Genomic DNA, 23,263 nt, shown 5'->3' on the forward strand with positions numbered 1-23,263 from the left:
ATAGTAACTTGAAAATGATAAGACTTTTGAAATTATAAACCACACAAGATAAAATATGGGGGGTACAAATTCAATAGAACTATATAACATGTGTTTAATGGAAAGCTGTTATTCTCAGAAAAAATGTGTGTCAATAGACTTAAGTAATCTGAATATTGCTGTTTAAATATGAAATGATAGATTTATAATGTCATATATCAAAGTTGTCAGTTATGCTAAAGTACATTAAAATATGCCAAATTTCTACTCCAAAATTTATGATGTAAGATTGTACATTTTATCAGCTAATGCTCACTAAATATAGTCACATGACAACTACTAATCTTATGAACACATACTATTTTAGAATAGTTCTTGGTAATTGGTAGTATCAGAAACAAAATAAGACAGTAATTTTGGTGATACATTTTTGACTACATGTATTTTGCATCTATTAAGTGCTCAAACCAGGGAGCCATTCTCTGTACCATCTCAGCCCATGTGTGTGTGTGTGTGTTCTCTTATGAACTTTAGCTTTTAAAACAACCAGGGATACTCAATATATTTTCTTAATACTGACACTGCAGATGAATTGCAAATTTTGGCTATGGAGATATTTAATCTTAGGGAATCAGAGGATACAGATTCAGATGCATTCTGTTATGGTAATATCTTTGGTTGTGAATTCTTCCATTTGGAATTCATAATTACAATGTCCCTATACTTGGGTTTATTCTCATCATTCTACCCCTTGATAAATCTGTCTACACAAAACGACAGCTGGTCCACTGGCAATTGAACTGCTTCTGGTGACATAATTTAATGGTGTTTTTAGTCTCAAAGAGAGCAGCTGTCCAGAGCTCCGTAAACATCGTGTATGAGGAAGTTTGTTCACATTTTCTCTAGGGACAAATAGGCTATATGGGGTGAAAATCCATGAGCATTTTCAGAGAAACAACTAACCTGTGTGTCTATATGGGAGTGGGGAAGTGTGTCTAAATTTCAAACCTTAATAAAATTTTTTCCTTGAAAGCGGATTGGATTTATTTTTATTTTATTTTATTTTCCAGTTTAAATTTAGATAAGAAACAAGGTTGCTTCACAAGTCAGTTCCAGGTCCCTCTCAAACCTTAATAAAATTTATAAGTGCCAAAAATGTTAATTAGTGCAGACCATGCTTGTACAAAATATTTTCAATATTTTCCTTTTTATCTTCAAATGAGACCATTGTGGGATAAGAAAATGTGTGTGTGTGTGTGTGTGTGTGTGTGTGTGTGTGCGCGTGTGTGTGTATACACACATATGTATATATATTATAGAGAAATTCGGGAAAAAGAAGTCAGTCTCTATTACTCTAGATAGAATTGCTCTGTTTGCATACCCTAGGTAAAGATTTCTGAGAAATCTCTTTGTCTAACACAAAATGGACACAATTTCCATTTGACATTGTTATAGAGAAAGACCCTGGCAAGTTTCAGGTAGCAAAAGTGGAGTATATGACTACTAAATTATTACTCTAGTCCATGCTATTTTGAACATCTTGTAAATGATTTAAACCACTCTTTGTCTGACTCATGGAATTGCCTCTTTTTAAGATCCCCTGAGAAACATCTTGCATTTTTAGTAGTTAAGTAAGAGTTAGATAAATATACTTTTTTTCAAAAAGTCCTTTATGTAACAGAAAAAATTATGCACTGAATTCCCTCTAAATCACTACAACAAATAACTGCAGGGAATCAATGATGCTGGGATATCACACAATCCAATACTAAATTTGAATATTGATGTTAATTTCCAAGTCAAAAGACACAGAACAGTTGATTGTATTAAAAACGGTATCCATTTCATACTTACAATAAATATACCACACAATAGAAATCATAGAAAACACGTGAATGATCTATAATTTGTGGAAAGAAAATTTGAATCCATAAATGTGTCTTACTTTCAACAAAAGCATTTAAGACAAATGAGCAAAGAAAATCAAGGAAGCTAGATGGATTTCTTGCTCTATTTGCAGGCCAACAGTGAGTCAAAGTTTCCTGATAAACCACTAAAACATTTACTGCATAGACTAGATTGGAGGAAAACCATGTTTAGTACATGGCACAGAATAGGGAAGCACAACAATAAAAACAAGGAGCCAAAGTGTCTGGATGTTTATAGGAATCTCCCTTTGTCTGAGTCCCCGGTAGCTTCCTCTGGAACTCATAGAAAGTGTTGGTGTTGCAAGCTTGATGTGCATCACTTTATCTGTGAGTTCCCATCAGAAAACTCTGGCCATACAAATGAGGACAGCTCTTTGTTATCCAAGTGCAGCACATTTTGTTTGGGAAAGTCTTTCTAAACCAGGTTTATATTGGGAACCCATTCCATTTCTCATCTCTTGATCATAATTTCCCTTCTACACTAGTCTGATATATTTGATATTGTGATGAGAAATCATGAGTGTGCAGAAAATATGTGTGGCAATATACAAACCTTTTATTTTCTGTACACTCAGATATGCAAGCTCTGGGTCATATCAATTTTGTCTTAGGTTTTGGTGATGACCACACTGCTTTCAAACATGCACGAGTAAAAATACATCCCTATGTAGAGTAAGATATGATTTCCTTTAGTTCATAACTTCACCAACATAGCTGGTGATACTCATTAAAATTGTGATGTTAAGTTTGAGATGTGCAGATAGTTTGTTATCATCCTTAAGATATGCATCTATCTTTTTTATCTGATAAAATTATAACACTCTTTTCCTCTCACTTATCTCACAAGTACAGATATTATTTATAATATAAATCAACACATTTCATTTTGTTAATGAATTAACGGTTATTCAAATATATAATTCTCCTGAGGAAAGCCTCATAAGGTCTCATTTCTCCAGTATATATTAATATGATCTACACATTCAGATGTCCTAGCCAAAAAGCTGCCTGTAACCCTGTGGCATCTTGATGACATTTTGAAGTTTCTCACACAGCATGTGCTGGACTTGTAACTGTTGTCAGTGATTCATTTTCTAATAAGTGTTGATATTGATTTGTGAATCAAAACTATTTCGCTCTAGAATCAAATATAGATCTCTCTTCCAATTTACTTTGTATTTTCTTTTGTTTTCCTTGTTGATCCTTCCTTATTTTCCCTTTAATTTAAATTTTTTATTCATTTTACAAACCAATCACAGTTCACCACCCCATCCCCTCCTCCCACTGCCCCCACATTCCTTCAGCCACCCACATCCACTCCTCAGATAGGGTAAAGTCTCCTACGGGGTGACAACAAAGCCTAGCACATAAAGTTAAGGCAGGAACAAAACCCTCCCCACTGCATCAAGACTAAGAAAAAGGCATCTCATGCACCAGAAATAGATCCTGGTCCCACTGCCAGGGTTGCTTCAAACAGACCAATCTACACAATAGTCACCCTCATGCAGAGAGCCTAGTTAGGTTCCATGCAGGCTCTCAAGCTGTTGGTCTAGAGTCCTTGAACTCTCATGGTGTTAGGTCAGCTGTCTCTATGGATTTCCCAGTCATGAACATAACTGCCCTTGCTCATATAATCCCTCCTCCCTCTCTTCAACTGGACTCCCTGAGTTTGGTCTGGTGCTTGGCTGTGGATCTCTGCATCTGCTTCCATAAGTTATGAGATGACGGTGTTATGATAACTGTTAGTGTAGTCACCAATCTGAATACAAGGGAATGCCAGGTCATATACCGTCTTCACTATTGCTAGGTGTCTTATCTAGGGTCATCTTTGTCGGTACTGGAACTTTCCTCTAGCACCAGGTTTCTCCCTAATCCCATAATGCTTCCTATTACGAAGATATCTCAATTCTTTTCCCTCCTCAATCCCCCAGCTAAGGTGACTGTGGTTATGTTCTCATAGGGATATGAATATATACAATGTCATTAAATGCTATATATTAAATAATTATACAATCATAGGATGTTCTAGAAACACCTCAAAATTCTCAAACCTGTTTTTACACTGTTTTAACATCAAATATTACATAATAATTAAAACATACTTCTTTTTTTCTATTCTTTGTATCTTTCACATCATGCATCTCAATCCCATTCATTTCCCCATCCCTGCATATCTGCCCTCTGCCCTTTCAACCTCCTTCCCAAAATAAAATAAAATTTAAGAGAAAAATGAAGAAAAAAGAGAAACATTCATCATGGAAGCTGTAGTGTGGCACAGTGAGTCATACAATAAACTCTTTTATCCATAAATCTCTACTTGCAAGTGGTCATTGCAAAGAGTCATTGGTCTGATTTGAGGCCTCTGGTTTCTACTACACTATCTATACTGGGCTCTCACTGGGACTCCTCTCAGATGTCCTATTGTTGCCCTGTGTCCTGGAGATCCTGCAGCTTTGGGTCTGCAGGACTAGTCCCCTCATGTGCTCCAGCAGATCATAGATAGGGTGGATGTTGGGGTGGGTCAACACATAACCCTTTTTCTAGGCCTGGGCAGTTGCAGGGTTGGTGAGCCCACCAGTCCCTCACCCCCCCTCAGGGTGAGTTCTTCATCATTGCCCTGGCTAGTTCATCCCTTGCAGTGATGAGTAAGCAGACAGTTTTACTGTTTTCACACCCTCATGGTAAGGTCTCCTATACCTACACCTTCAAAGCCAGTCTACTGTAACAGTAACAGTCTACTGTGGTACTCAGATGAGGTTCAGGGGCTGCTCTCCTGAGTACTACAACTGGTAAGTGGCAGGGACAGCTCTCCTACTCTTATGAGCTCAGGGTCAGTTCTTCCATATGCTACAGGTAGCAAGGGTGGTGGGTGTGAAGGGGAGGCATCTCTTCCCTGTCCATACCACCATATGGAAGATGAGGAGCAGGCCAGATCTCCCATGCTCATGTTCTCAGGAAGGTTCACCCCCATGCCCCACCCTACCCCATCAATAGGGTCAGCTCTACTCTTCTGCCCAGGTGAAGTGCAGGGCCATCTTCCCAGGTGCTGGAGCTGGTATGGGGGAGAGTCTGCCACACAGGTTGCTGGGACAAGGGCAAAGGGCACATTTCCCTCACCCTGACCACCACAGGCCAGATGACTCAAGGATGACTAGCCACACCCTCAGTGCCAGCTCACCAGTGCCTCCACCAACAGGGTCACCTATATTGTGCTACAAAAGGTGAGGAGCACAGTCCACTTTCTAGAGTGCTGTAGTTGGTATGGGGGAGGGTCTTTTCCATCACCTGTCACAGGTGGTGAGGGGTAAGAGGAGGCAGACATAAGACTGTCTCCTGAGAGGAGCAGGACTGGCTCTTCCTAGTGTTGTAGCCAGTAAGGGGCAGGACCAATTTGTACAGCCCTATCTATGCTCTCAGCTTTGGTGGTATCAGGAACCATGAGCCATTCTACTATATTTATTATTATAACATTCGGTTTGATTAGGAATTATTTCAACCCAAGATTTTTGGAAATGTGACTGGGCAATGTGTCTGCTTTATACGAATAGGAAACATACACACGGATCCACCATGTATATAATATCCCCATAGAACCTTTACTCTGATTATGTATATCTTACATTATGTTGTTAGAATCCCTGGTGTACTGATGCTGTAACGATAAACGGCACACTTACTGAAAGTAAAACTAAGTATTTATTGTAGAAATTTCTCACAAGATATCAAGCAAGTAACCCAGATGAGCCCAGTAGTTTTCCACTGCCGAACCAGAAGCCGAAATCCGGGAAAAGAGACCAAGACTTCCTTTGTGCTGTCTTTTATGCCTTCCCCCATAACGGCCCCTAGCCATGCCCAAAAGTGGGCCTGGCTAGTGACGTAGTTCACCGTCTACGTACATATACATCTTTACGTCCGTCCGTATACGTCTTTAGTCATGCTTAAAGTGGGTGTGGTTAGCGGTGTGGTAAACCGCTCTTTTATTACCTCATCTGTATGTGCCTCTAGTAAGTCACATGGTTAATGGCGGCATACAGGCTTCCTCCTACAGCGTACAAACAAATTTTGAGTGCCCATCCCACAATGAGGGATGCTCTCTCAGCCTGGACTCTTGTGGGAGGGCCTAGGCCCTGCCTTGAATGAAATGACAGACTCTGGAAATCCTCCATGGAGGGCCTCTCCCTCCCTGAGGATAGGAGTAGAGATTGAGTGAGGGACTCGGGGGCCTGGTGGAGAGGGCCGGGGAGAAGGGGAGGGATAGGGAGTTGGGATTGACATGTGAAGCAAGCTTGTTTCTAACTTAAATAAAAAAGTACATTTTAAATAAATTTAATTGTAGTTTCTGTGGAATTAAGACACACCAAGAAAGAAAACTAGAAAATCCCTTCTTAACTGAATGGTGACAAGAACATGCCACCACTTAACATAAAATTGACTCCAAAATGAGAATCCCTTTATGTGCACATCTATATTAGTCTTTTGTACTTTTCACTTTAAATGCAAACGCCCCTCAATAATTGTTTTTTGTGAGAAGAATGGGTAAGGAAAATGTGGTACAAATATACCATGGAATACAATTCAACTATAATAAAAAATGAAAATGTGAATGTCACATGAAAATTGATTGAAATAGTGAAGTAATACAGGCTCATACTGAACAATGCTGCATGTTTGTTCTCTGTCATTTGTAGTTTCTTGCTCCAAATCTTCAGATGTCAGTACATATCCTAGAGTAACTATAGACACCTAAAATTCCATAGTGGGTGAGGAGAAGCAGTAAAGAGGGAAGTATCAATATCAATTGATATGAAAGAGAAATTTGAAAATGGAGCCTTTAAATTGAGAGCAGGGAGGTTGATAAGACAGTTGGAATGCAAGGAAGGAGGAATAAAAAACTCTAACTATATTTGAAGGAGCCATATGTAATCATATTGTGTTGTGTTTAGATAAAAGTACATATAATACATGTAAGTATTTGTGTATGCCCACATCCTGATATAGATGTAGACATAGATATATAGTTTAAATGAAGTTACCACTTGTTATGAAAATGCTCTTAGCAACAGATAAAGACTGTGTAGTAAAACTCTCAGTACCAGGTCTGAGAAACCCCTTCTCAAATTGCTGGTCAGGGGAATTCCAAGAGACTAAAAACAATATAGATTATTGATATTCCCCTTGGGTGATTCTAGAAGTTGAAGATAAGACCCTATTGACGAAGACACCATGAACTTTGGACATCGAACTTGGAGTATCCGAGCCTCAGTTTTTAGATTTTTTTCTTATTTTTCATTTATTGAGAATATTTTTATTCAATATATTCTGATTACTTATTCTTCTTTCCCTACTCCTGCAGGATCATTAAATCATGAAATTCACAGGTAAATGGATGGAGCTAGGAAAAAATCATATATGGTGTGGTAACATAGATACAGAAAGACAAATGTTGTATGTAGTCATTTACATTAGATGTGTGATGTTAATTCATTGATGAACAAGCTACAATTAATATAAATGTTGAGGGTATATATAGAATAAGGGACTGGAAAAGAAAGCTGGATCTCCCTAGGGAGGGGAATAGAATAGATAGGTGGGTAATAGAATAGATAGGTAGAGAATGACATGGGAGGTGAAACTGTAAAAGAGGATCAAAAACTGAGGAGTAAGGAAGAGGGGGAATGTCATCTTGATTAATATTAAAGAAGCTAATTAGTATACATGATTCCTTAAATTAAATCTACACACATTCACACCAAGTAACCAAGAGAAATATCGAATAGTAGTGCATTTTATTCAGAAAAATCAAAGATGATAATATGTTAGCATATGACAAATATTTACTTAACTTAGTTTTTAACATGCTCTACTTTCCACTAAGGCAACAAATGATTCCAAAACTGAGTTATGGAAGAATCAACCAAGCAGCAGTTGACACAGATGATCATTATCCAGATGTGAATCCTGTGAAATCTTTGTTGGGATATAGAGTCTTTTTGGTTATATATATATATATATATATATGTATATATATATATATATATATATATATTTATATATATCAATGGTGGTATAGCTGGAAGATGTGGTAGACCTACTTTCAGGGTTTTTTAAGAACTTCCCCACTGATCCTATAATGGTTGCACCATTTGGGGCTTTCACTATCAGTGAATGAATCCTCAGCACATTTCCTGTCACTTTTTAAAAAGAATTTAGACATTTTGAGTGGGATATGTTAAAACCTCTAATCAGTTTTAATTTGCATTTCACCAGTGGTAAAAGGGACTAAATTTTTCTGAGGGAAGGGGGATCATAATAAGGAGGGTTATAGGGATAAATATCTATATCTATACCCATATCTATATATTTCTATATCTATATCTGTATCTATCTATCTGTATGTATATATATATATATATAGTTACCATACAATGATATGACAGTGCCTCCACTAGATGTCATAGGATGACAAATATAAAGCAGAAATGGGAAAATTCTTAATATTTGGCAATAAAGTACCACAGAATGCCTCAAATTTCAGTCTATTATTGTCTGTATCCTCAGTTGCCCTCCAGACATTGATGGCAAGACCCTATTGATGAAGAAACAATATATTTAAGTCTCAGAATACAGAAAAATCGAGTTGATACTGACCTGGAAGCTTGATCCCTACTGCCTAGCTTCTTAGTGCTAGAAGGTGTTTTATATATAATGGAGGAGAAAAGTAATTATAAATCTTACCCCGTTGTGAACCCTGTGAGCTAAAATATTGACTGGCTTGGCAAAACATGATTACTGACATGTCCTGGGAGTGGGAAGAATGTCATGAGATTAACCAGCCACATTCTGATTGGATATAAGTCCTGTTCCATAAAATGAAACCCATACCTAGCACCATTATTAACCAAGAACCTATGGGCAGAGATACTTTAGGCCTAAAGGGAGAAGATGCTAGTCTTATGACAATAAATAGTCACAGTATTAAACAGCTCCCAATGACACCCATACACACTGTATCTCTCGATACTCATTAAAGAACCTTCTATTTACAGTAAATGGTGATTAATAGGTAAGCCCCAAACTGGTACAGGTATAAAGATTAAGAAATCCTGAAATGTTCAGCCTTAAATTGAACATCTATATCATACTCCCTACTCTTAAGATTTAGATATCATTGTAGAAGAGAAGGAAGGAATGTAGAAAACATCCATGGTGTATGATTATACAGAAACAGTAGCTTTTAAGACAGAGCCGTGCATCTACACATATGAACTCACTGTAGTTTGACAATATGTACAAGATATGTGCAAGCACAAACAAAATCCAATTCTAGTCTGTAGAAAGGGTATGGGGAGGGCTTAAGAGATGTCTCAGAGATTAAGATTACTGGCTGCTCTTCCAGAGAACCCTGGTTCAATTCCCAGCACCCAAATGGCAGTTCACATCTGTATGTAACTCCAGCTCCATGATATCTGGCACCCTCATATGGACAAAAATTTAACAAACAAACAAAAAAGGACAAGGCTTCGGCATGAAGTAACAACGCTGATAGGTTCTGGAAATGAGAAAGTCAGTTTCCTCTAAGAATGTAGGCCCTAGTTCAGTAAGCCATGTGGTATAGGAGGGTCACACATCCAAACATTCATGGTCAAAACAAATTGGACTTGATAGATTAAAAAATAGGAACACAAAATTGAGTAGACATGGAGGGATAAGGATGTGGAAGAAGATTAAAACAACAAATTTCTCAAAGAACTATTAAAATGTTATACATTGAATTATTGCAACTAAATAAAGAAACAAACAACAACAAAAACATAAAAGACTTTAAATTCCAGGGAAAGAGGCATATTTTAAAAAATCACTTTAAACTTGACCTTTTTCTGATTCTAATTTACCGTAAACCTAATTAACTTTTGATAACAGAGCACCTGATAATATTGTACGCACACTATTTTGATATAATATTAATTTAATCAATAACTACATATCTCTTGTGAGATGAAGACTCTTTATTAGCTAAGTTTCATTTAAATTTTCTGTGAACCTTGATACTTTTCCAAAAATGGTAATAGTGTCAGTCTCTCCCCTATATCCTCAAATCAGCAATAATATTTAAAATTCAAAAGTTTATAAGTCAAATGAAATAACTGGGGAATATATTTGTTTAGATTTTATGTTCTCATAAAATTTTCCTTTGAAATATTTGAACAAATATTGAAATGTCACCTGATTAACAAGATTTCAAGACTTTTCCTGCTTTTTATATGAAGAGATAGAAGAAGCCTGACTGAGTCCCTATGATCAGGCTCCTTTAGCTATTTGTTGTGGGGTACTCTTGGATATCTGAACCATCTTTACATTATAGCAATTTACTTGAGCAGACTGAGGTGTAATGATAAGAATTTGTACTTAGCTGTGAAAAGTACTATAGACACCACTACGAATTTAAAATAAACATGTGGCAGTTGTTATTTTAAAATCTGACTGTTAGAAAACCAAATGCTCCAGCAAAATTACTTGGAGAGTAAAGAGGTCTTCTGCCAAGCCTGGTAATTTGAGTTTGATTCCTCGTATTGACCTGGTGGAAGGAGGGAACCATAAGTTTTTTTACCTCTATGGGATCCCTGTTCTATGTGTGTGCTTGCAGAAATACACACGTGTGTACACACACAAAATAACATGTAAAAATGTAACAACAATTTTAATGTAATATGAAAATTCTGATATATACATGCAGTTTCTGAATTTTTAATTCAATATAATTTAATTTTACTTTGATGTATGACTGTTATACTTGCATCTATGTCTGAGAACTGCATGCATTGTCCATGAAGATCAGAATAATGAGATCCAATGATAGAAACAGAACTAAAAATAGAGGTCTAGCTATGAATTTTATGTGTGTAAATATTACATAAAATGTCTAACTATGAATGATGCTTCGGATTAAATGCCCTGTACCACTGCAGGATTCCTTCCTGGGTCCATTAGCCACTTCAGAGCCCTCAAATAACACAAAGAGACACTATTTGTTACAATGCTGTTGACCAATGTCTAGGGCTTCTTATCGGCTAGCTCTGTCTTAAGTATTTACCCATAACTACTAATATCTATTTCTACAAGGTCTTATCTTATTGAGAACACCAGACTCATGTGTCCTCTCCTACTAGGATCACATGGTAAATTCTCTTTACATTTCCCAGAATCCTCCTTGACTCCTAGTCCCACCTATCTTGCTTCTTTATTGGCCAACAGTGCTTTATTCATCAACCAATAAGACAAACATACACAGAAGAACATTCCCCATCTTCTTTTCTTTCTAAATAAAAACTATTTTGACTTTAAAATAGTAAAATATATTTCAAAACAGGTATCAAGTAAGAAATATAGTTAAAATATTTAGCTTATTGACATTTGGCAAAATTTATAGAATATATTCTATCATCTATCCTTATATTTGTGAGTATAAAGTCTTACATGTAACTTATCTTTAATCCTAATTAAGGAAAACTGTCTTTGACTCCATTAAAGGCCACAGAAGGATAGCATATAAACTCTTGAACACTCTTGAACAGACAGAGACGTCTCGCTGCCTGGACAGTCACCAGAATTTTGGGGAATCCATTTTCCGCCTATAGGCCACAGTGTGTCTGGCAGACTTCTCAGCAATTCAGGAAATTTTAAAGTGTCCATCTGCATTGGCAGTTTGTCAGTCATTTTTATGTGTCCTGCAGAATGTCAGGCAGACTCTTCCATGAAGCAGGAACCCTTCAGGATTGTCCATCTTGTTTTGCAACTTTAGAAGTCACTTTTCTGTGGGTCCTGCATGTCCAGTTTATACAGCAGCAGTCAAACAGTCCAGGAAAGAGCACTTTCTTCCCCCAAATGGCTAGTCATGCCATGTCAAAGGCAAATTCCATAACAAGTTTCTTTGATACCCATCCTCCTTTCTGACATAACTGGTGTGCCAGGAGCAGTTGTGTCTGTCATGAAAAACCCTAAACCATTTTAATTGCCGTATTCTGAAGGTCTTTGAAAGGTTTGAAGAATTTATATCCATTTGCATAGCTCTTTATATCTAGAAAATCTAATTTAACTATAACTTTGAATATTTCAGGTGACTATCATCTTATTTAATTATACATTACATTTTTAAAAGATGATAAACAAGAGAATAAATATACATATAAAAATTGACCTTAAATTTGTATCAACAAATGGAAATCCATTCCAATGCAAAGTATTCATTTCTATATCCTATTCTCTTTTATTCTTTTAAAAAGAGATTGACTGTGATCATTACCATTTCTAACCAACCCCATTTAAATGAAAAGAAACATCTATAAATAATATTTGGGAATGTGGGTGTCATTCTTTCCAAACTGCTTCTTGCTGTTTGGGGGTGCTGTCTTGGGGATCCTAAGAAAACCCAGAAATATTGGCTGTAGTGGTCTGCTAGGCTTGCCCCAGCTGTTTTGAATGTTGGATCACCTGGGCCACTGCTTCAGGGGGCCTTGCTTTATCAAACCATATTTGTCTGGAAGAAATTCACAGCTTTCCATTTTCTGTGGAGACGAAAATAAAATCTCTTTTCCAAAGTAACATATCCTTATACTTAAATTATGAAGTCAAGGCATTTATAATCAAGTGTACTTTAGCAGTTTTTATTCCTTCCTTAGCAAATGAACAACTCAAAGACAACACAATAACATACAGTATTCAGACTCTCTGTGTGTTTTCCATCTTTATGTGCCTTTTTTATTACTCTATTTCTTGTAATTTTATGTTTTCCTTTTATGACACAGGGTTTCTCTGTTTGCTTTTGCCTGCCCTGGAATTCAGTCTGTAAGCCAGGTTGACCTTGAAATCACTGAGATCTGCTTGTCTTTGCCTCCCAAGTGCTGGGAATAAAGGCATGTGGCACCACTGCCCAGCTACTTCCTTTCTTTTTTCTTTTTTAAGCCCACTTTATCCTGTTTCTCTTTCTCTCCCAAGCCTACGTATATTTTTAAACACACTATAAACCTTTAGAGGTTTGACTTCATTTGATTCTGTCTTTACTATAAATCTTTATCTTTTTCTGGTCACACATCTTTTACTTGCTAAACAGCATTGCTAAATTTAAAGCCACAGCTGTTTTAGCCTCTGGTTTTCCAAGATAACATTGGCAAGTTTACTACTAGCACTGGGAGCTATGCTTACTGCCTTGGTCTATGCTGCCATCAACCAGCAGGTTGCTGGCTTAGAGATGTGATTACTGCCACTGCCAGCTGCTCATATACACCATTCAATTGTTAATAGGGTCTCTTTAAAGGGCCATGCAGTTTTTCCATTTATGCTGAGTCAGGAAACCTCCCTTAAAAGAGCCCCACATGAGTCTCTGTCTCTAGCAAAACAGAACCCACCTGAGAAAATGCTGCTACCAAGAAGCCATGCTAGACTTTGTTCTTTTGTTTTAAAATTCATTTTTAAGCTTTTGTCAAGTTTTAAGTGGAAACTCATGTACCAAGTCTGGCCACCATTTTGTAACATGCATTCTTCCCAACAGCCTGGGCCTACTGCAGTGTCACACAGACTCTATATTGTTGGCCATAAGCTAAGGTTTCTTATTCTTAATAATTAACTCATTTATATAAATCTAAGTATCTCCATGTGATCTTATCTTACTGGAGAAAGGTCTTGGCCTCTTACTCCCTTGGGGTTTACCTGGCGTCTTCTCAGGATCTCAGCAGAGAAGAAAGAGAAGAGATGGATTTCCTGTTCGTCCCTTCTTATATACTGATTCTGCCCTGCTATGTCACTTCCTAGATCACATAGTAACTTCTTTTTACATTTCCCAGAATCATCATTGACTCCTAGTCCCACCTATGTTGCTTCTCTATTGGCCAACAGTGCTTTATTCATCAACCAATAAGACAAACATATATACAGAAGAACATTCCCCATCACTGTACTGACAAAAAAATAAAAGTAAATGAATAAGCACAAATTTGTTCATAGAATTAACTAAAGTAATTTTTTTGCAGAAGTCGAAGAGCATGGGGCACCTATGTTCTTGGATTCTGAGAGCCTCTTGCTGATGTGGGCATGGAAGAAAAGAGGGGACGAAGAAGAATGTGCAGAGAAGGATCTTATGTTGGGCAGGAAGAAAAGGAGCTGCAAAGATTGCTTTATATAGGTCCACAATCTCAGCATCTGGAACAGGCCATTGAGAGTGATATCTCCATTCAATAAGGAATTAATGGAATTGGGGCTAGGGGCTCTGCCTGTAATGTAAACATCTGTCAGTGCTATATACAATAATAAATATTCATGTGAGTTTTGGTGGTGATTAGCTGAATTTAAACCAAGTAGTAACTCAGATCAAGTTCTTTTTAAATACTTCCTCATGAGGGCAAGATTTAAGAATAACCAAGTGTTTGGGTATATTTACTATGCACTGTTTTCATTTATTATTGTTGAATTTGGAAAGGAAATTTGTTTCAATACTTAAATGAGACACTGGGTTTTGAATTTCAGAGATGATATTGAAACTATTTCAAAAAGTCACTCAGTTGGGGTGAAATGAACCTATGATTCCTGTAAGGTGGATATTATTTTTAATATATATTCTAAGTTCTGTACTGGGGACTAAGCCTGTCAGATTAGATAAGTTATATAATTCTAAACAGCTCAAGGGGAAAGCACCAGATGCACATTTCCATTCCTAAGAGAATAAAAGTGAAATAGTGAGCAGAAGATCTGGAACAACTGTAAATACAATGTAGTAATTTCAATTACAATTTAAAGTTAAAGACAAACATAACTTGGCTGAAAACCTGTACCACCTGGGTTCATGGACACAACCATATGGATTCACTGAGGAAGTTAGTAGGGCTAATATTGGGCTATATGTACCTTATTAGAGTTTTCCCACATAGTGATTTCTTTGGATACCTCTGTCACCAATGCATATGGGCCTCCAGGATTTTCAAGGGTTGACAGCCTAAGTCTATGGCTCTTCTGGGATATTATTTTCTTAGAAATCTAGGTGATATTTCCAAGTCTTCATGAACTGCAGTCCTTACTATATTTGATTAAGCAGTATCATATAGGTAGCATAATAATCAGAGATCGAAGGCAGAATTAGCAAGTTTTCTTTGAATTATAGTTCTAATAAAGAAGAATTGTATGACTGGATATTAGTACATTAAGTGAAATAAAATAGACTCAGAAAGAATACCACATTATCTCTCATATCGCTCATTCATTTACTTTTGCTTTTCATCACTGCAGGGCATTGAGTCTGGCTAGAATTCTATCATAGGGTTACACCCATAACTCTCAGAGGCCTCTTTATTCATTTATCTTTAATTCTTTTTATGTGATTGATTTCATGTTGAGCTACAGGAAAATAATTCTGTTACAAATTTTATAATATATAACTTCAATTTTACCAAACACTATAAAATTGCAGGAAAAAGGTTATCAAAGATGATTTACTGGCTGGATCTTTCCATGATTGAAGGCTAGACAATCAACAACGATAAAAAATATCTGTCTGCAGACTGAGAAAACAGAGAACCTGGTTATTTTCTTTATTAAATTATTACTTTGCTTTTTTGATATCATATTATTACAACACTTCTCCCATTCTTTTTCTCTCTCAAAACACTCTAATATATCCTTCCTTTCTCTCATTTAAGTTCATGGCATCTTTTATTCACTAATTGTTATTGCATGCATATATGTTCATGTATATATGTATATATTCTTAAATGCAAAAGTAAAACAAGATCAGCTTATATAATGTTAATTGTGTTTATGTTTTCAAGGCTTGTCATTTGCTAAACATGGACTGAACAAGGATAAAAATGATAGATATGCTAACATACCCAAAAGGACTCAACCTTAGAGAAAAAATTACAGGCAACTAAGGAATGCTGAGAGTTGTAGAAATAGTATTTTTAACTGACAGGCACACCAACTGGTGATCCAATATCAAATGGTCGGCCCTGGTAGTTTTCAATCCAGAACAATGAAAACCTATGGGATACAGGAACCCATGACATACCACATACAAGGAAGAAGTCTTGGAAGTTCCACTTGAGAAATCAGATGTGAATCTGTGTTGCAAGAATAGGAATTCTGGAATATAATATCCTTGGGTGATAGTAGATACACTTATTTAATATGATTGTTAGCCTGCACACTAATTGGCTTTCACTTTTTCCCTATTCATTCTATCTTGGCACTTAACCTATTAGAAGGTCATAAACATTCAGGATGGCTGGTCATGTTAATGTGTTATCACACATGCTAGATATCCCAAGGATTTTCCTTTACATCACACTAGGAATTGTGAGTTACTGATATCCCAGAAGACTCTCAATATAATCGAATAGACAAGATTATCCATTGAAAGATCCTTTATTAGTTGCTGAGTAATCAATGTACTTACAACTCATTTGTCCCATATACATATCTAATTGTTCACACTTCATGGAATTGTTTCTACTTATCATTCAGACCCCATTTTAATGTTTTTTTGTCCAACCATCTTCTGATGTTCTAAAAAGTACTTTGAATTCCTTCATGTGAGATCTCATACCAACTTGGATATATTTCAATAATATTCAGTATGTGTTGAAATTGCCTTTTGCTTTGTCATTCTATTAAACTGTGAAATATAGGAACAGGATTTGTATGGAATCCTTAGTCATCCTCAGCAATACAAATATATTATAAGTTTATAATTCTGACAAATTTCTCATTTTCCATGTTACAAGCATTTATCCCAGTTCCTTAAGTAAGCCCTTCTCAGTGACATTTGGTTAATATATATGTAATATAAAGAGAATAAAAACATCTTGACATGCCTATCTACTTTGTAGTGGCTTCCTAGGAATGTAAAGAGTGAATATATAGTAAATCAAACCACCAAAGGATGTGCTTTGAAGCTCTCCACACAGATGTGGTTCAGGAAAGAAAAAATATTTCATCCAAGATCCTACTAATCCTTAAACAAATGATTGAAATAGTAAAGCTGTCTTTTTCAAAGTTTCCTGAAATATTAGATCTTTGCTTTTCTTCTGTTTCTTTGACACTGAGATAATAATAAAATTTTTCTTATAGACTAAATAAGAATATTAATGTATTGAGAATTTGTCATTGGCTTAGTACATAATAAGGACCTATACAAGGTGATGTATTGGCTATCTACATACTACATATATGTATGTAGCTACATATTTATTCTAACATTTTAAGGACATATTCCACTAGTTCCTATTGAAAATTTTGATGGTTAGAGTTATATAATACTTGTTAAAAAGAAAACCATAGTTTACTATTAGTGGAATGACAGCAATATGCCAAAAGTGTTTTCAAGGAAGTTAGAATTAAGAAAAAGGAAAAATTTGTCTTTCTTTCTGATCCAACCACTGATTGCAACAACGATCTACAAATATAAGGGATTTTTGGTTTTTGCTTTTCTCATAGCTGGGGATCATATGCAAAGGTTTGTGCATTAGAGTCTGGGGCTATGAAAATAATTCATACCCAGAGAACAGTGTAATTTTCACTTGCAGTACATTTCAGTACAAACTTCACAGAAAAGAATGACTTCAAAACTAACTTAAGCACATATCTGTGAAATATACACTTGAAATATTGTGTGGTTCCAGTTGAAGTAGTCTTAAAATAGCCCAATATTCACACTAAGAGAAATTTTATAATAATCTTAAATAATAATGAACATATAGCTTCTGCAGGCAATCAACACAATTAATTCCATGATTCTTTCTACCGTTGACAAATGTACTTTCAAAACAGCTTATCATAATTCAATCAACTAGAATATTTGCAGTTATTTTAACAATTTCAACTAGAATATTTGCAGTTATTTTAACAATTTTACTTGTGTCCATGTACACAAAAGAAAAAAAAACCACTAAATCAAAATTTAAAAAGAGGACATGGTGGTATAGGACTTCCAGAAATTCAATAATGCTTTGCTACATAGGAAGCTCCAGAACTGCAAGGGAAGCACTAGAAGGTTTCTCGAAAGGAAAAAAAAACAGAATAGGGAAAAGGAGAGAAAGATGGAGGAAATAAAAATATTAATCAAGAATAATTACTTATTAGGGGACACCAAGGTGGTTCATTTATCAAACACAAAATATTAATAAAAATAAAATATAAATGAATAGTAATATGAACAATAATTAATTTTGATATTATTTAAAATGGCTTTGTTTTATGGTTGGAGTTTTATAAACTAGGAACAAAGTTTGGGCTTTACAGAAAAGTATGTGTGAATCTTTAGAAAAACTGTACCAGGTAAGCTTAACAGAAAATATCTTATCATGCTATAGATGAAGACATAGAGCTCAAAGAGGTTTATAATTTTCCCAAGTTTGCATTATATGAACATATACTTATGACGCACCTCAATCATGTTCTTTCTAACAGGCCAAATGGCTTTGAGGACAACGGTGGCCCCATTTAATTAAAGCTGAATATACTCATTCCAAAAAAAAATAAAATTTGACGTTAACACAAAGACAAAAACAAAACTAATGCAATACATAAAAGTACAAAGAGAGTACTTACAGAAACTGGTTCCCTCATTCTACTCTGTCTGCACCAGGAATCAAACTCAAGGTATCAGGCCTGGAAACAGGGCACTTTACACCAAGTGACCTTTCTGGAACATTACATTATGTGTATTGCTAGTTCTTCTCAGTGGTATATTTGGTATTTTAAAAGAGCTAAATAAAGGTTCTCATCAATGCACTTCAATCTGCTCCAGTAAGTCACTATTGTGAAAAGATGGTTTGGATATAGAAGGTCACCCAGCAACAAACTACAAGAGGAGCCAGATCAAAGGGACTGGGCCAGGCTTTCAAAGCAAGCTTTTGTGAGAACATAGAATGTAAATAGAAATATTCCCTTATTTTTCTGTTTGATTTCATGAACTCATTATTTCTAAGGATTACAGCTGATTGTGAGATGAGCCAAGGGGAGAACTGGTCACTATCAACATTCTTAGAGGAGCAGGAAGACTCACAGAAACTTTAACAGAATCTGTTAGCCAATCAAGAGTTTTCATTTCACAAGTGGCATAGGGCATTACAAAAAGTAACACTGTATCGAAACCGTGCAAACCAAGATGCATTTGTCTTTAACATTAAATGGGAACTGAATTGACCTCTTTGGATTTTGCAGTTGATCCCTGCTGTCAGAATTTGTGTTTTTCCTGTTTATTCTCTTAGAGATACAAGGAGGAATCTGGTGTTTTACCCAGCATTGAAGCTACGTAGATTTCAATGCAATACTGGCTATATATTGTATACTAATTTTGTTACATAGCCTTCATGGATATATTTTTGCAAAACTATGAATTAGTTATATCTCTCAACAATAAACGAATTCTAGGTTCTTCAAAAAGTACTGTCCCCCTTTTCCTCTAAAAATAATACATTTTGATATTGTTCTCTTTTGAAAGTTACCGCAAAAATTCTAAGTGATATATAACTAACAGCCTTCAATCTTTGCCTTTTTAGATTTTTACATAATTAGAGTAAACTTACAAAACTTATGAAGGTCTATGTCTTACTGTTGCTATATTTTCCTGATACTTTTTATTCTCTTAGTACACCTTTGCAGACTTCTCCTTTCTCATCATCTTTGTATACTGAAGATTTTGTCACAGAATCATTTCTCCTTATATATAACTTCATGGTGCATACTAATGTGTATATGACAATGATCCAATCTCCTATGAAGTTCTCTCTTCAATGCTTTAGATAAAGAAATTACTAATGAATATTACCTATTCAACACATTTCTAAGAGTTTCTCAGATAGTCCATGTTTTCTCTTTCACTATTTACACATGGTGCTTGAAATACCCTACTCAGAAACATTTCCATGTCTTCCTCTCTGGTTTTCTACCCAATAATGTGCCAGCTCTTAAAATTAACAATAATACCCCTCCCTGGATCTGAATCACTATAGGTCTACAACACGCATCCAGACTGTTCCTAAACATTAGTAATAGGTATGATGCCTAATGAATGTGATATAAACTATACCAATGTTTTAGAGGAAACCTAGGTTGTGCTTTATTACTTCAAATAAAATGGTCTTTAAAACTTTATTTGCCTGTGAGAAGTATAAACAGTGTCTGTCATTATGTGAGCCTTATTCTACTGACATATGGGTTTGTATTATCTCCAATATACCTATACATATACATGTGATATTATATATATATGTGTGCATATGTAAGATACTATTGTGTGTGTCAATATGACACAGACACCCCCCTCACTCCCAAATCACACACATACACAACGGTTGTTAGATTCCTAGAACCTACTCTGTGGAAGAAAGAACCAAATCTCACAAGTTGTCCTCTGACCTCCAGAGACACACCCCCTTCCCCTAAACATACATAAAAATATAAACATTATTCTTGAAAAGAAGACAGATGAGTAACGTATCCCCATTCCATCTCTGGAAATGTGGAGTTTTCTGTGAAAACTTGTGTGTGTGTGTGTGTGTGTGTGTGTGTGTGTGTGTGTGTGTGTGTGTGTGCATTGAAAGCTTGAAAAGTCTAGAATCTGATATCTACCAGCAATGGCCACAGCAATAGTTGCACTAGTCCAGGAAGAATGAAGATTTATGCACTAGTTTTATTTGTTTTTTGACTTTTTAATTCCAAGTAGTCTCCCAGCCTATTATATAATTCTAGCCACATCTAGGGCAAGAAATTCTCCTATTTCTCTCCCAGTCGTCTCTGTAAATACCATAACATATTTGTCACACATGTGTTTACTAATTCCTTAACCAATTCTCATTCTCAATCCAGTCATGTTGACAATCATAATTTGCTATCACAGCTTTTCTTAATGGTCCCCAGAGAGCAGAGAACAAAGACATGTTTCCATAGCCATTACATTCTGATGTTGCTGTTTCAAAACAGAGATATCAGTAGTTACTATACACTTCTCTTCAAAGACTACAGCCAAAGCATCACATACATACTTGCTAGTCAGTATTAAATATACACTACTTACGTTTTCTGTGGTAAGTTTCTTCTTCAAGTTATCCATTTCTTCTTTCATTGTGCATTGCTCAAAAGCATCTAGACATTGGTGATTATCCTCGAGATCTTTGATACTCTAAAACAAAACAAGGCAAAGCAAAAGAACTGTTTAGCACTGTTGGAAATCCCCACTCTCCATGTCACATTCAAAACATTCAAAGTCCAAAATTTTCAAACTTTCACCATCAGAGGATGCTTGTTATAAATACAAAACATGGTGACATCTAAGCTGATTTTAATGTTCATTAAAATACTGAAGTTGTAAACTTGCATGAAACATAATCACAGGAAGAAAAAGGTGTAGAATAAGCTACAGAAAAAAATAGGCTGGTGAATGAGCAGCAGAAATCCAAAGTAGACAGAGAAAAAGACTTGCAGGTCCATAACATGATGTACCATATATTTCCTCCACCCTCCCACCCAGGCAATGGCTTCATATCAACTGAATGATAGAACATGTAAAATTATTTCTATTTACGTTCCATAGAAACGACAAGACACATTACTTTATGTCTGTTCAAATGAGGCAGAACATCATTTAGATTTTAAACGTTTTCTCATTCAATCAAAGAACAGTGACTTGCTATGTGCTATAGGGAAAGAACTGTGGCATGTGTGGAACAATGGGAATGTGACTGTCCAGTTTCTGCGATTTCAGTCATATTCCTAAGGCATGGATAAGCATACAAACAGGAATAATATTTAAGAAGTTAAAATGCGTTTGGAAGAAGCTGCTGGGGGATTTGGATAAAAGGGGGAGACTAATGGGTTCTCTAGATAAAGACAAGAATGGGGGGAACATAAGCAAAGCAGGGAAACAGAGTGGTGAGTTACTTCAGAGGAAGCTACTACGCTGGAGGTAAGAAAGCAAAGGCAGGATGCAGCAAAAGAAACTTTCCTTTGAAGAAGGGCGGTGCATTTGTGGAGGGAATTGGAAAATCTGAGAATTAAGAAAAAGAGACTACTGACAGACTTGGAAGAGGCAAGAACTCTGTTTAAGGATGATACTTTATTTGCACATTTTGAATGCAATATGAGAGGTGGGGACTTCCACCTGAAGGAAGGATCAAAAGAGTGAACTCAGAGAAGACTTCCTTGTACTAGCAGCAAATGAAAAGACCCTGTGGTGGTTTTGCAGCTAACTTTAGAGAACTCAGAGGACAGTTCTTGATACTAGTAAAAAGTGACAAGGCCATGCAGTAGTTTCGCATTTCAATGAAGAAAATGAAAGAGCCTCTGTACAAAACACATGGTCCTATTGGTGCCACAGAGAGAGGAACAGGGCCACTGCAGAACGTTCTGTAATAAGTTTCCAAACCTAGTGGACACTAACATTTAGAAGAAATCCCTCCTATTTGGATCCTCAGGAAAATGGTTCTCAGACTCAGTAGAGCTGCATGTTCTCCAAATTTAAACTCTCCCTAACCACCTGGTTTTCACAGAGGGAACTCTCAAGCTCTTGACAGAATGCGGCAATTGCCACTTTCCTAAAACAGCATCAATTAGATTTGAAGAAAACACTTAGGATATGTTTTACTGTAAAGAAATAGAGGGGGAGTGTATCCGGGGTAGAGGGGAATTAACAGGACCTGGAACTATTGGTGGGATGGGAAACTGTCTTTAGGATTTGTTGCATGACAGAAGAATCTATTTTCAATAAAAAGAAAAGGTAATTAAAAAGAAGTAAGAAAGGGAACTTTTAAAATAAAATATCTTGAGCCAGGTGGTGGTGGCACAAGCCTGTAATCCCAGCACTCAGGAGGCAGAGGCAGGCAGATCTCTCTGTGAGTTCGAGGCCAGGCTGGACTGACAGCCCCCGAAACAATATAAAGAAACCCTGTCTTGTAAAACCAAAAAAAAACTTCTTATAATACACATATTTCACACAAAATCTCTCTCTCTTTCTCTGTCTCTGTCTCTCTCTCTCACACACACATATATGCACCCTCCTACATACACAAATATAACCTGTAAAAAAGGAGTGTTACAAAGAATCTCCCCAAAGTACTCCTTAAACCACTGAATACTGTGGTTTGATATAAGAGTCACTAGGGATAGTTAGCCCAAAAGTATAATTCTCTTTTTACTAAAAGTTTATTTCAGACATTCTTTTTCACATTCTATTAGAAATTTCAGCCATCTCTAATAGCTACAAAATGGAATGCAAAGACACCATTGATCAATATTAATTCTAATAATAAAGGTAGCATAACAACCTCACAAACTTCACTGGACAATAAAAAAGAGTTACTAACAAGCCCAGTGTG

The sequence above is a fragment of the Mesocricetus auratus genome, unplaced genomic scaffold (assembly GCF_017639785.1).
Source record: "Mesocricetus auratus isolate SY011 unplaced genomic scaffold, BCM_Maur_2.0 Super-Scaffold_100003, whole genome shotgun sequence".
Classification (NCBI taxonomy): domain Eukaryota; kingdom Metazoa; phylum Chordata; class Mammalia; order Rodentia; family Cricetidae; genus Mesocricetus; species Mesocricetus auratus.